General features: G+C 41.6%; 1 long non-coding RNA gene across 6 annotated transcripts in view; it reads left to right on the top strand.

The window, feature by feature from the left end:
- Positions 1-14,774, top strand: part of LOC137383926 (uncharacterized) — a 402,194-nt gene that overhangs the window by 143,873 nt on the left and 243,547 nt on the right. Inside the window, exon 3 of one of the 6 annotated variants that reach the window (XR_010977499.1) lies at positions 6,129-10,007. The exons of 4 other annotated variants lie outside the window; for them this stretch is intronic. This is a non-coding gene — a long non-coding RNA (uncharacterized lncRNA). Of the gene's footprint in view, positions 1-1,574; positions 1,785-6,128; positions 10,008-14,774 lie in introns of those variants that run through there. One more of the 6 variants, XR_010977503.1, reaches the window with a different exon arrangement.

Below are 14,774 nucleotides of genomic sequence, written 5' to 3' on the forward strand. Positions count from 1 at the left end.
CATAAAGCCCGATCGTCAGCCCCAACCACTTTGACGTAAAAGTAATACATATTTCCTTTTTCTCACTGATGGGTGGGGCCCCTTAACTGCGTTCCAAGGGGTTTCACTATTATGTCTAGCTTTATCTGAGAGGATATCAACCTTAACCTGTTGAATCTAGCATGGTGCAGCCTGTCAGTGTTTTTCTTGCTCTTCTGTTATTACTCCCTATTTTATCGACCAGTTTGCTTTATTGATCAGGGAAGTTATACTGTGTGCAGTCAGCATGTAATATATGCTAGCTCTGCTGTAACATACCATGAGTCAAATTTTACCAGCAGTTTATCGAAAATTACAGACTAGTGCCAACCACATAGCTCATAAATGTCAGCAAAAGCAAGTGTTAATATTAAGTTTGTATAATACTTCCCAATAGCCTAGTGGTGATAAGTATAATCCTGCCTGGTATTGAGTCATATGGACCAGTGAGGTCACTGATCTCTCCCCTGTGCTAAAGTAGCCCATGTCCACCAAAGCAGCAATGGGTTATTATAAATTGCAGCAGCATCTCTGGAGGGAAGAATAGAATATTGGCCAAGACACCAGGGAGAACTCTGCTGCTTGTCTTCAAATAATACCTCGGGATCTTTTATGTCTACCTGAGAAGGCAGGCAGCTCTTCAGTTTAACATCTGATCTGGCGTAGGTTCCTGAATCCTAACCAGTGACACGTCCCCTCCCCCCATCCTGCCCTTAATGTGTGAAAATTAAAGTGAGGACAGGGTCAGGTTTGGAGATGGTGACCCAACAATCAATTATCCCTTTAAAACTCACTCTTCATCAGAATGGCTAAGAGATCCCCAAGGACTGCCATCACTTAAGATCTATATCCAATAGGAGTCACTGCCTTTAGGAAAGATGGAGTAAGAGGAGATAAGTTGGAAAATAAAGGCATTTGCCTTCACTACAGTAATATTATGCTAAACATATTAATTTAAGAATATTAAATATTATAATTTTGGAAACAAAACATTCAGACTTATTGAAGAAATAAATAAAGAGCAACACTATTCCACATGCCTAAACAGCGCCACCACGCAATAGCAGCTGACTAAGGCCCAAGAAAACCAAATTTCTTCTTTGCAAAACTCTAATGTGCAATAAAAAACAGCTAGGCTCTGCAAATCCCAGCAACAAAATATCTTTGAGAGCTAAAAGACGAGCCAGTTGCACAGAATGTTCACATTGAAACTTCACTGCAAGCATCAGAAACTAAGCATTCACCCACTCTACTGTCAGGATGTCATTGATGCCTGTCACAGACTCAACACTCATTCATTCTGACGTAGAGTGATCCAACATGGCCTCATCAAACCCTTCACGCTCCATTACACTCAATAGATTCTCAAATATGCAAAAGTTGAACCAAGGTTGTTTTTAAGTTCAGTTTAAAAAGAGCATGGGTGGGGTCACTGCACTTTGAAATCTGTTTGAAGGTGGAGTGCCTGGGTTGAGGTGGGGTGTGGTAGGAAGGGGTGGACAGGGTGGTGTCAGGGCAGTGAATGTACTCAAAATGTGTTCATATTTTCTATTCAGGTTTAATGTTTCCATTGTCAGATCACAGATGTCCACATCAAAATATTGGGGGTGTTGTTGTAGAGAGATGAAACTGCTGGTCAGGACAGAGCGTCTAATCAATATTTGTCTAGTCTTCATGCTGCATTGTTTTTGGGCCATGCGACGTTTTCAGTTGAGAGGTCCCTCAGTCTATTCTTATATTTTTCTTCAATGCTGCTCTGATCCAAACATGATGAGCTATCCAATTATTCTTTGTAAGGCGACATGGTATAGAGGACGGGTGAAAGACCAGCAAGTCAGCAGAATGGAGGACTGTGATCCTTGTCCAACTCTCTGGCAGAACTTTACAAAGATTTCATCATTCAAAATATTCTCATACACCCAGCTGAAATTTGATCTGAAATGTGCCTTCAAGAACATCTTTGGACACTTTACTTTCAGCTCTTTGTTCAGAATCGCACTGACGTGAAGAGCTTTAGCTGTTGAACCACAGCAGGGGAAGAGCCACCAACTGAATGGAAACAGACATAGTTTAGATAAAAAGTCAGAACTATACCTTCCTGGCAACAAGTCAACGTTACTATTGTGTTAATGAGTAATAAGGCAAGTGTGCATATGAACTGAGATCTGAAGCTTAGCTCAGAAACTAATGCAATAAAAGTGACAAATTTTGGATGAACTTACAAATAACCAAATTCTATCTCATTTGGGCAATTTGGTGTTCAGGTTGGCTTGTGCGTCTTTAAAAAAATGGTACACAGGGACTAAAAGGCCACATTTTATTCCATTTGCATCACAAACGAAATGTATTTGCATTGCATTTCATCATAGAAACTAGTTTTACCACAACACAGATCAGGCCCTATACTGACATCTTCAATCTATGTCCCATCAATTAGTCTTTGTGTTTATGAATCCATGAGTTTGCCTTCTTATCAAATTATTCTGCTGTTTCGTACATGGTTAATCCACTTTGGAATTGACTAAAATGAGCACCAAATATCAATTTTTCATTGTTTTTAACTTCTAATAGGAAACACCAGCTAATCAGCTGTGTACATTCACTCTGTCGAATGGACAATTAATAAATGCTTAATAGTTTTCACTGGCAATGCTGCAAACAATCACTATGATCAAAAAACAACTTACATTTATATAGAACCTTTAATGTAGTAAAACTTCCCAAAGCACTTCACAGAGGTATAATTTTGAAAAATGGATGCATGGCCAGAGAAGCAGATATAAGATGCCTAAAAGCTTGGTAAAAGAGTTGTTTTTTAAGGGAGAGTTTTGAAGGAGGAAAGGGAGGTAGAGAAGCAGAGGGGTTTAGGGAGGAATTTCCAGAGCTTAGATTCTAGACGACTGAAGGCATAATTGCCATTAGTACAGCGAAAGGTGAAGGGAGGCACAATGTCCAAAGTCAGGACTGAGATATCAGAGGTGGTGGTTGTAGGTTTGGAGTATGTTACAGAGTTAAGGAGGGATAATGTCATAAAGGAATTTAAGTACAAAGATGAGAATTGTAAATGGGGGTGTTAGATGACAGGGGGAACCAATGTAGCAAGAACAGGGTGAGAGGCCAGTGGCAATTGATGCAGGATATGATACAAACAGCAAAGTTTTTGGTGAGCGTAAGTGTACAGAGGATGGAGAATTTGTGGGCTGACAGCCAGCAGAACAATTAATTAGTCAAATCTCGAGGCAACAGATGAGGATTCCAGCAGCTGATGAGCTGTGGTCGGGTAGATAATGCTACAGAGGTGGAAGTAGGTTGTTTTGTAATGGGGAGAATATGGGGTCAGGAGCTCAGTTCAGGGTCAAAGGGGAGGACGAGGTTGCTAACAGTTTATCTCAGCCTGGGAGAGTGGCTGGAGAGGGGAATGGAGTTCGTGGAAAGTGCACAGAGTTTGTGGCAGAGGTCAAAGACGATGAGTTCAATCTTTCCAACATTTAGCTGGGAGAAGATGTCTGACAACACAGAGGCAGTGGCGGGGTCAATAGAGATGCTGGAGAGGCAGAGCTGGGTGTCATCAGCATACAAGTGAAAACCGACCCCCATGTCTAAAGATGATGTCGCCAAGGAGCAACTTGTAGACAAGGAAGACAAGAGGGCCTAGGATCGATCCTTGGTGGACTTGGGAAGTAATAGCTATTTCTGGAAATACTTTGACTAATATTGAATAGGCAAAAGTGGAAATACATGAGGGCTGTTCCACAGATCTGGACAATGGAGAAGAGGCACTGGAGGCAGATGGTGCAGTCAACTGTGCCAAAGTTGAGAGAAGTCAAAGAGGATGAGGAGGGATAATGAGCTACAGTCGCAGTAACAGATAATGTCATTGGTGGCTTGGGTTAGAGCCATTTTGGTGCAGTGGTGGGACAGAAATCTGATTGGACTGATTCAAGCATGGAGTTACAAGTGAAATGGGGGCAGATTTGGGAGAAGACAATGATTTCAAGGACTTTAAAGAAAAGAGAGTTTGAAGGTGGCACAGCAGTTTGCAATAAAATTCAAGATACTTATTGATGTTAAATCAGTCAGTTTTCAAGTTTTGGTGGGGCTTTCTGCCCTCATGTGCTGCTCAGCTTCTCTTGTTCCATAGATCTGGTGGCAATTATCATTAACATGAGCTCTACTGACTGGTTTAAATACCTGAGCAGTGCATCAGAGAATCATAAATTGAACACAGTAAACTGTCAAAAACACATTCCCGGCAGTCTTAATTGAGGGGCACTGTTTATTTGGAGGGGTGGGGGAGGTGGTTGATGGTTAATTCAGCAACGTCAAATACGTAATCAAAACAGGCACTTCCCAAATTGTTTGTACAAACTGAATTCGCCTCATCTGCTTATTTCATGTAACTTTTATATCTTTGCATATAACAAGAATTCCCAAAAAGCACAATATGTTGGTTGCTTTTAGTTTTTCACGTCTGGAATCTGACTACAAAGAGATTTGCAAGAATATTGCCAGGGTTTGAAAGTTGCAGCTATGAGGAAAGATTGGATAGGCTAGGGTTGTTTTCCTTAAAACAGAGGAGGCTGAGGCGTGTCTTAATTGAGGTGTACAAAATTATGAGGGGCCTAGATAAAGGAGACAGGAGGAACCTGTTTCCCCTAGCAGAGAGGTCAGTTACTAGGGGGCACAGATTTAAGGTGATTGATAGAAGGATTAGAGGGAACATGAGGAAAGACTTTTTCACCCAGAGGGTGGTGGGTGTCTAGAATTCACTGCCAGGAACGGTGGTGGAGGCAGAAACCCTCAATTCTTTGAAAAGGTACCTGGACATGCACCTGATGTGCTGTAACCTGCAAGGCTACGGATCAGGTGCTGGAAGGTGGGATTAGATTAGAGGCTAGTTTTTTCAGCTGGTGGAGACATGATGGGCTGAATGGCCTCCTGCTGTGCCATAACTTCTCTATGGTTCTATGGTACAAGTGTGCTCCAAATTCTGTTGTTAACGTAATTTTTATGTCCTCTTAAGATACACCAATTTGAATTTAGATAGCACCTTTAACATAGTAAAAATGTCCCAAAGCATTTCACAGGAGCGTTATCAAACAAAATTTGAAACCAAGCCACATGTAGATATTAGGACAGCTGACCAAAACCTTGGTCAAAGAGATAAGTTTTAAGGACAAGTTAAAGGAGGAGAGAGAACTCTGGAGCCAAAGAGGTTTATGGAGGGAATTTCAGATCTTAGGGCCCAGACAGTGTTGAGTATTGAAAATTAGGGATATACAAAAGACCAGAATTGCAGTGGCACAGAGATCGCAGGAAGGCTGTGGGGCTGGAGGAGATTACAAAGATAGGGAAGGACAAGGCCATGGAGGGATTTGAACACAACAATGAGAACGTTAAAATTGAGGCATTGCTGAACCGGACATCAAGGCAGGTCAGTGAGCAAAAGTGAATGGGACTTGGTGTCAGTTTGGATATGAGCAGAGGTTGCTTGAGATTTTGGATGTACACTTTTACATTATCAAAATTCAGCCAACTCCAGACACACTGGCTTCCTGACCATCTGAATTCCAGAATATAAACAGTGGGACCTACAGCAAATCTGTGATGTTGTAGACTCATACAAATGTGGGTACTACGACTCTCGAGTCAAGTGGCAGCTGCCTGTGGTAGTAGGGCAAGTCTGAGGAGCTGAGTCCACACATTGACCCTCCATTACATGAGTGGTGTGGGGGGAGGGGCAGCATGCTTGCACACACCCCCAGATGTAAAAAGAGACGAGCGATGTAGAAGTTCTTCTCCAAAAATAAGAAGAAAAAAGCCCCAGTAAATATAAAAGTGTTTTGAGAGACCACAAGGATCCAGCAGGTGGGAAATGGAGTGCTACAATAATACAATAATTGGTTCCTTTAGAAGCTGTGGTTAAGATTCATTATCAGGATAGCGTAGGAACACCTGTGCTATGCTTACATTTATTGTAGTTGATGTATTCACTGTGTGACAAATGGAAAGTAAAGGTCCGTTAGAGAGCACTGTGAACCCTCATCTTCATCATGCATGCACAAACCACGAGTATGAAAAAATGTTTCCATCTTCTCTTTCTCCCCCAGATTCCTGCATCTCTGACCCCATCAGGGCCAAGATGTGAACAGATCAATAAACATGTGCGATTTCCCAGCACAAAAGATGACGTAAATACTCAACTATGATGATATGGGGCTAAAATTACTTATCTTAATTAAATCAATATGTAGTACTGTACATATTTTGGTATTACCCCAATGACTTTGAAACTGCATTGATAGGTATTTTGTGCCTAATATTTATTTATGTGGGAACTGATATCATTGAATTAATAAATGAATACAGTAGATATACTTGAAGCAAATATATAGCATTACATTGTGATTGGCAATCAGAAAAGAGGAGCAAATAAATAGTATAATATGGTACTCAGAAACAATTAATCAAAAGATTCTAGGATACCAATACGAGTTAGGTGATCTGATCTAGGATAATAATTGGGGGTGGTACTATTGGCCTTATCAAAACTCTGGTGGGGTAATCACTTGGATTTCCCACCTTAATAGCAATTGAAGTATGTGTGTATGGAAGGCACACAAGGGCAGGTCTGGGCTGAGATGGCCTACCAGTACTTACGGCCTGGGCTACCATGAGGTGAATGGACACCTCAGTGAGATACTGGAGAGTTGCTGCCCAAACCTCAAACAAGGAACAGCACCCTAGGAAGAGCCAGGAGAAAAGTAGATTATATTGGCAAGCAAACAAGGATAATTATTCCTTCAGCAACACCTTCCAAACCCACGAATTCTACCACTTGAAAAACAAGAGCACCAGATTTATTAGACTAGTTAGGTGCTTGATGGCCAGCACAGACACGATGGGCTGAAGGGCCTGTTTCTGTGCTGTATAATTCTATGACTCTCTATGAGATACATGGAACACCACCACCTGCAAGTTCCCCTGCAAGTCACACACCATCCTGACTTGGAACTATATCACCGTTTCATCAGTTTTGCTGGGTCAAAATCCTGGAAATCCATCCCTAACAGCACTGTGTGTGTACCTACACCACATGGATTGTAACGATTCAAAAAGGCAGCTCACTACCACCTTCTCAAGGGTAATTAGGGATGGGCAATAAATTCTGGTCATGCCAATGACATTCACATCTCATAAACGAATAAAAAAAAAAGCAGGGATGCTGTTTAAAATGTATATTATCATTGTTGAATAGTGCATAACATCACAGGATGGTATATGATATAATTGTTGGCTACTGTATAGTATGATTGTTGGATGTGATATAGTGTAACTGCTAGATGTTGTATAACATTATTTCTGGAGTTTGTACACTATAATCCCCAGATTCTGTATTGTATGATTGCTGGAGTTTATATAATATCATTGCTGGATTTTATACACCATGATCACTGGGTTTTTAAAGAGTATAATTGCTAGATGTTGTACAGTTGCTTCATGGTGTATAATATGATTTCTGTATGTTTTATAAGATTGGTAAATAATGAATAATACATTGGTCATCTCAATTGCTTTGCCCTCCTCACTCACTCTAACCTGTCCCCCTCTGAACTTGCCACACTCCGTTCTCTCAGGTCTAACCCCGACATTGTCATCAAACCTGCTGACAAGGTTTGTGCTGTTGTTGTATGGTGTACTGACCTCTACCTTGCAGCGGCTCAGCGCCAACTTTCAGACACTTCTTCCTACCTCCCCCTGGATCATGACCCCACCACCGAACACCAAGTGACTGTCTGCAGGACTGTCACTGACCTCCTCTCCTCTGGAGATCTTCCCTCTACAGCTTCCAACCTCATAGTCCCGCAACACCGGACAGCCCGCTTCTACCTCCTTCCCAAAATCCACAAACAGAACTGTCCTGGCAGACCCATTGTGTCAGCCTGCTCCTGCCCCACTGAACTTATTTCTTCCTATCTTGAGTCTATCTTTTCTCCCCGGTTCAGTCTCTTCCCACCTACATCCGTGACTCTTCTGACGCCCTACGTCATTTTGACAATTTCCAGTTTCTTGGCCCCAACTGCCTCCTCTTCACTATGGACTCCTCACTCTTCACTCCTCTCTACACCTATATCCCCCACCAGGACGATTTGAGGGTTCTCCGCTTCTTCCTTGACCAGAGGCCCAACCAGTCCCCATCCACCATCACCCTCCTCCGCCTGGCTGGACTTGTTCTCACATTGATGAACTTCTCCTTCAACTCCACTCACTTCCTTCAAGTAAAAGATGTTGCTATGGGTGCCCGCATGGGTCCTAGTTATGCCTGTCTTTTTGTGGGATATGTCAAACATTCCTTGTTCCAGTCCTACTCAGGTCCCCTCCCCCAACTCTTTTTCCAGTACATTGATGACTGTATCGGTGCCATTTCCTGCTCCCGCCCCGAACTGGATAACCTTATCAACTTTGCTTCTCATTTCCACCCTTCTCTCACCTTTACATGGTCCATATCTGACACTTCCCTTCCCTTCCTCGACTTCTCTATCTCCATCTCTGGAGTTAGGCTGTCTACTAATATCCATTATAAGCCCACCGACTCCTACAGCTACCTTGACTACACATCTTCACACCCTGCCTCTTGTAAGGACTCCATTCCATTCTCCTAGCTTCTCCGTCTCCGATGCATCTTCTCTGATGATGCTACCTTCCATGACAGTGCATCTGATATGTCTTCCTTTTTCCTCAACCGAGGATTCCCCCCCACTGTGATTGACAGGGCCCTCAACTGTGTCCGGCCCATTTCCAGCACCTCAACCTTCACCCCTTCCCCTCCCTCCCAGAACTGCCACTGGGTTCCCCTTGTCCTCATTTTTCACCCATTAGCCTTCATATCCAAAGGATCATCCTCAGCCATTTCCGCCACCTCCAGCATGATGCCACTAACAAACGCATCTTCCCCTCCCTTTCCCGTCAGCATTCCGAAGGGATCATTCCCTCCGTGACACCCTGGTCCACTCCTCCATTACCCCCACCACTTCATCCCCTTCCCATGGCACCTTCCCCTGCAATTGCAGGAGGTGTAATACCTGCCCATTTACCTCCTCTCTCCTCACTATCCCAGGCCCCAAACACTCCTTTCAGGCGAAGCAGCGATTTACTTGTACTTCTTTCAATGTAGTATACTATATTCGCTGCTCACAATGTGGTCTCCTCTACATTGGGGAGACCAAACGCAGACTGGGTTACAGCTTTGCGGAACACCTCCGCTCAGTCCGCAAGCATGACCCCGAGCTTCCGGTAGCTTGCCATTTCAACACACACCCCTGCTCTCATGCTCACATCTCTGTCCTGGGATTGCTGCAGTGTTCCAGTAAACATCAACGCAAGCTCGAGGAACAGCATCTCATTTACCGATAAGGCACATTACAGCCTGCTGGACTGAACATTGAGTTCAATAATTTCAGAGCATGACGGGCCCCCCATTTCACTTTTATTTTTAGTTATTTTTTCTTTTTTTATATTTGTTTGTGTTTATTTTATTTTATTTTATCTTAGTTTGTTCAGTTTGCCTACCCACTGATTTTTTCATGTTTGTGCTTGTGGCTGCTCAGTTTTCAGTCCATCAACACCCTATCTGTACTAATGCTTTGTCTTTCACCACACCATTAACATATTGTTTGCCTTTGCTCCATGACCTTCTGGTTGGTTATTCTCTGTGACCTTGTCCTATTTACACCTTCTCCTTTGTTATCTCTTGCCCTACCCCGCTTTACTTGCTTAAAACCTTTCACATTTCTAATATCTGCTAGTTCTGAAGAAAGGTCACTGACCTGAAACGTTAACTCTGCTTCTCTCTGCACAGATTCTGCCAGACCTGCTGGGTATTTCCAGCATTTCTTGTTTTTATTTCAGATTTCCAGCATCCGCAGTATTTTGCTTTTATTATATATATGAATAGAACAATTGTTGGATTCTGTATAATGTGATTTTTTAATGCAATGATTGCTGGGTGCTGGTTGCTGTATAATAGTATTCTTGGATGTTATTTGCTGTATATTCTGATTGCTAAATGATGTACTGTTTTTTTTACTGAATGCACTAAATTTTGATAATTGAATGTGGTATAGTATGATCACTGCATTCTGTGTGCAGTTTCTTGAAGCTGCAGTAATATGATTACTAGATTCTGCTGGAGCCTGTTTAATAATATTGCTGCATTTTTACATTATATTTGTTAGCTGCTGCACTGTGTGATTACAGGATGCTCTCTAGTATAATAGCTGGATTCTGCAATCTAGTCTGATTGTCGGATACTGTATGATATAATCACTAAATTTCATACAGCATAATTGCTTAATACTCTATAATTACACAGAATTACATAGAATATACAGCACATAAACAGGCCATTCAGCCCAACCAGTCCATACTGGTGTTTATGTTACAGTCGAGCCTCCTCCCATCCTTCATTATTTAACTCTATCAGCATGACTCTATTCCCTCCTTCATATGCTTATCTAGCCTCCCCTTAAATGCCCCTATACTATTCACCTCAACTATTCCACATTCTCACCACTCTCTGGGTGATGAATTTTCTTCTGAATTCCCTGGTTGATTTCTCGGTGACTATCTAATATTGAGGGTCTCAAGTTTTGCTCTTCCCCACAAGTGGAAACATTTTCTCTGTGTCTTCTCTAAAAACTCTATTAAAGCCTTTCATAATTTTAAGGACCCCTCAGCCTTCTCTTTTCAGGGAAAAAGAGATCCAGCCTGTTCATCCTTTCCTGGTAGGTATAACCAACATTCCTTCATGTGCGTGAGCGATTTCTTCAAATCCAAAACCCCTTTAAACATTTTTGTGTGTCTGCACATGTGCAGAATTTAAAGGGGCTGACTTGTGCGTGGCCTGCGTGGGGACTTTCGGGTTGCTGCACGGTCGCACAGCTTAGAGGGAACACTGGGTATAAGTTCTCATTTCTGGTACCATGCTTGTAAGTCTGTTCTACATCTTTTCCAGTGCCTCAATGTACTTTTTATAATATGGCAACCAGAATTGTACACAGTACTCCTCTAACCAAGGTTAGAGTCATAGAGTCACAGAGAGTTACAGCACTGAAACAGGCCCTTCGGCCCACCGAGTCTGCCGACCATCAACCGCCCATTTCAATATAAGTTTAGCATAACTTCATTATTTTCAATTCCATCCCTCTAGAAATAAATTCTTGTGCTTGTTTTGCTTTTTTATGGTCTTATTAACCTGCATCGTTACTTTTAGTAATTTGTGTATTTGCGCTCAGAGATCATTTTGCTCCTCTACCACATTTAGATTCTTATTTTCCGAGTAATATGTGACCTCCTTATTTTTCTCATCAAAATGCAATAACTGATACTTACCTGTGTTGAGATTCATTGGCCAATTATATGCCCATTCCGCCAGTTTGTCAATGTCTTCTAGTAATTTGTTGCAGTCCTCCTCAGTATTGACATTCCTCCCCCTCCCCCCACCCCACCAATTTGGTGTCATCCGCAAATTTAGAAATTGTGTTTTTGATGCCAAAATCTAAATTGCTAATATAAATTGTGAACAACAGGACTGATCCCCACTTCCCACATTCTGCAACTCTCTGCTCCCTACTCTCTGCTTTCTATCTTGAATCCAGTTAGCTATTTATTCTGCTACTTGTCTGCTGACTCTGCCAGCTCTGTCTTATTCCGCCATTAACTTTTCACTAATAAATACTGCTACTCCACCTCCCCTTTTCCCTCTCCATCTTTTCTAAATATGTTATGCCCTGCAATGTTTAATTCCCAGCCTACTATATCTGGTTCCTTACAATGTATTATTGCCTCCAGTGCCCCTGTTTTATTACGGACATTGCATGCATTGCTGTACAGAGATTAGCTCATTTTAGTAAATAAACAAATAGCTCATTTTAATAGCAGTTCCTCTCACTTTATTTTTACCCATCTTTTTACACTCCCAATCCACAGCTCTATTTATTCCCTGGCCATTTAGGCCCTCCCTTAGTTTCACCTGTCCTATTCTCTCCTTTCCTGTTTTGTTTATATTTAGGTTTATTTCACTTCTTGTAAATCCCTCCCTGCTTTTACCAGTTTAAAGCCTTTGCCATCTCCCGATCTACTCTTTCCACTAGAACACTGGTCCCATTCGGGTTCAGGTGGAGCCCGTCCTGTCGGTATATCTCCTTCCTGCCCCAGTTCCGGTGTCAGTGCCCACGAAAAAGGATCCTTCTTTCCCACACCAGCCCTTTAGCCACATGTTAATTCTCCAGCTGTCTGTCTCCATGCCAATTTGCATGTGGTTCAGGCAATAATCCAGAGATTATTACTCTCAAGGTCTTGCTTTTTAACTCCTGATATTCCCTCAGCAAGACCTCCTCCCTGTTTCTACCTATGTATTTTATTCCGCTATGGAGCACGACAACTGGAATTAATCCCACCTTCCCCAATTCCTCGCCAGCTGCCTTGAGATAGCCCTTACCCTGGCACCAGGTTGGCAACAGATCCTTCAGGACTTTTGTTCATAGCTGCAAAGGGTGCTATCTCTCCCAATATTTACAGAAACTGCCGTCTTTACCATATCATTATTCTGCTCTTCACCGTCTTGAACAGCCTTCTGAGCCATGGTGCCTTGGTCTGCATTGCAGCTGTCCTCTCCCAAGTCATGCCCCTTGTCCTCACAGGTAGCAAGTACCTGTTGGACAGGACCAATATCTCTGAGACCTCCTTCTCAAACTTGCCTAAGTCCCGACTATGCAGCTCCCTGACAGTCACGCCCACCCCTTCCTGAACTTGTGTCATCCTCTGCGCATGATTGTGTTCTGGAGAAAACTATCCAGAAATTCCTCCCCCTCCTTTATGTTTCAGAGTATCTCGAACTCGCACTCCAGCTCAATGACTCTGAAGCAAAGTGATTGAAGGCACAGACAGCTACTTCAGATGTATGATTCCGGACAGTCGTGCTGTCCATTAACTCCCACATGCTGCAGTCTCAATACATTTGTTTACTGATAGCCCCAATTAAAATTAGATAGATTGCTTTTGTTAAAAAAACTCTTCCTTTTGCTGTGCCAATTTACTCACCCTCAGAGTTCTTCCTCCTTGCTTGCCGTGTTGTCACTTAGCTTTCACATACTCCACCACTCTGCTGATTGCGATGTCACTTTTGCAAATTTACTCAGTTTGTTTTCTCCTCTTTGCTGCAACTCTGCCTCTCTTCTATTGCAACGCTTGGGGCCACTCCCATTGCCTTCCATGCTCTCCTAATGCTGTAAGATATTGATGTCTAGGACACTGAGACATTGACTTATAGAACATTGAAACTAAGCTCTGAAAGACTGGCATCCACCAATCTGATTGCTCCGCAGCAGTGACATCACTTTGAATTTCTTCCTTACAATTCCATGGTCAGTGGGATTGCTGAATGTTGTTCAGTGTGATTGCTGAATGTTATTCAGTGTGATTGCTGAATATTGTTAAGTGTGATTGCTCACTTCTGTTCAGTGTGATTGCTGAATGTTGTATTGTTTGATAGTTAAATATTGTTCAGTGTGATTGCTGAAGGTTCAATCTGATTGCTGAATATTATTCAGTGGGATTGCTGAATGTTGTTCAGTGTGATTGCTGAATGTTATTCAATGTGATTGCTGAATATTATTCAGTGTGATTGCTGAATGTTATTCAGTGTGATTGCTGAATGTTATTCAGTGTGATTGCTGAATATTATTCAGTGTGATTGCTGAATATTATTCAGTGTGATTGCTGAATATTATTCAGTGTGATTGCTGAATGTTGTTCAGTGTGATTGCTGAATATTATTCAGTGTGATTGCTGAATGTTGTTCAATGTGATTGCTGAATGTTGTTCAGTGTGATTGCTGAATATTATTCAGTGTGATTGCTGAATATTATTCAGTGTGATTGCTGAATGTTGTTCAATGTGATTGCTGAATGTTGTTCAGTGTGATTGCTGAATATTATTCAGTGTGATTTCTGAATGTTGTTCAGTGTGATTGCTGAATATTATTCAGTGTGATTGCTGAATATTATTCAGTGTGATTGCTGAATATTATTCAGTGTGATTGCTGAATGTTGTTCAATGTGATTGCTGAATATTATTCAGTGTGATTGCTGAATGTTGTTCAGTGTGATTGCTGAATATTATTCAGTGTGATTGCTGAATGTTGTTCAGTGTGATTGCTGAATATTATTCAGTGTGATTTCTGAATGTTGTTCAGTGTGATTGCTGAATATTATTCAGTGTGATTGCTGAATATTATTCAGTGTGATTGCTGAATGTTGTTCAATGTGATTACTGAATATTATTCAGTGTGATTGCTGAATGTTGTTCAATGTGATTGTTGAATATTGTATAGAATGATTGCTGAATATTATTCAGTGTGATTGCTGAATGTTGTTCAATGTGATTGCTGAATATTATTCAGTGTGATTGCTGAATATTGTATAGAATGATTGCTGAATATTATTCAGTATGATTGCTGAATGTTGTTCAATGTGATTGCTGAATATTGTTCAGTGTGATTGCTGAATATTGTATAGAATGATTGCTGAATATTATTCAGTGTGATTGCTGAATGTTGTTCAATGTGATTGCTGAATATTGTTCAGTGTGATTGCTGAATATTATTCAGTGTGATTGCTGAATATTGTTCAGTGTGATTGCTGAATATTGTTCAGTGCGATTGCTGAATGTTATTCAGTGTGATTGCTGAATATTGT

The sequence above is a fragment of the Heterodontus francisci genome, chromosome 25 (assembly GCF_036365525.1).
Source record: "Heterodontus francisci isolate sHetFra1 chromosome 25, sHetFra1.hap1, whole genome shotgun sequence".
Taxonomy (NCBI): domain Eukaryota; kingdom Metazoa; phylum Chordata; class Chondrichthyes; order Heterodontiformes; family Heterodontidae; genus Heterodontus; species Heterodontus francisci.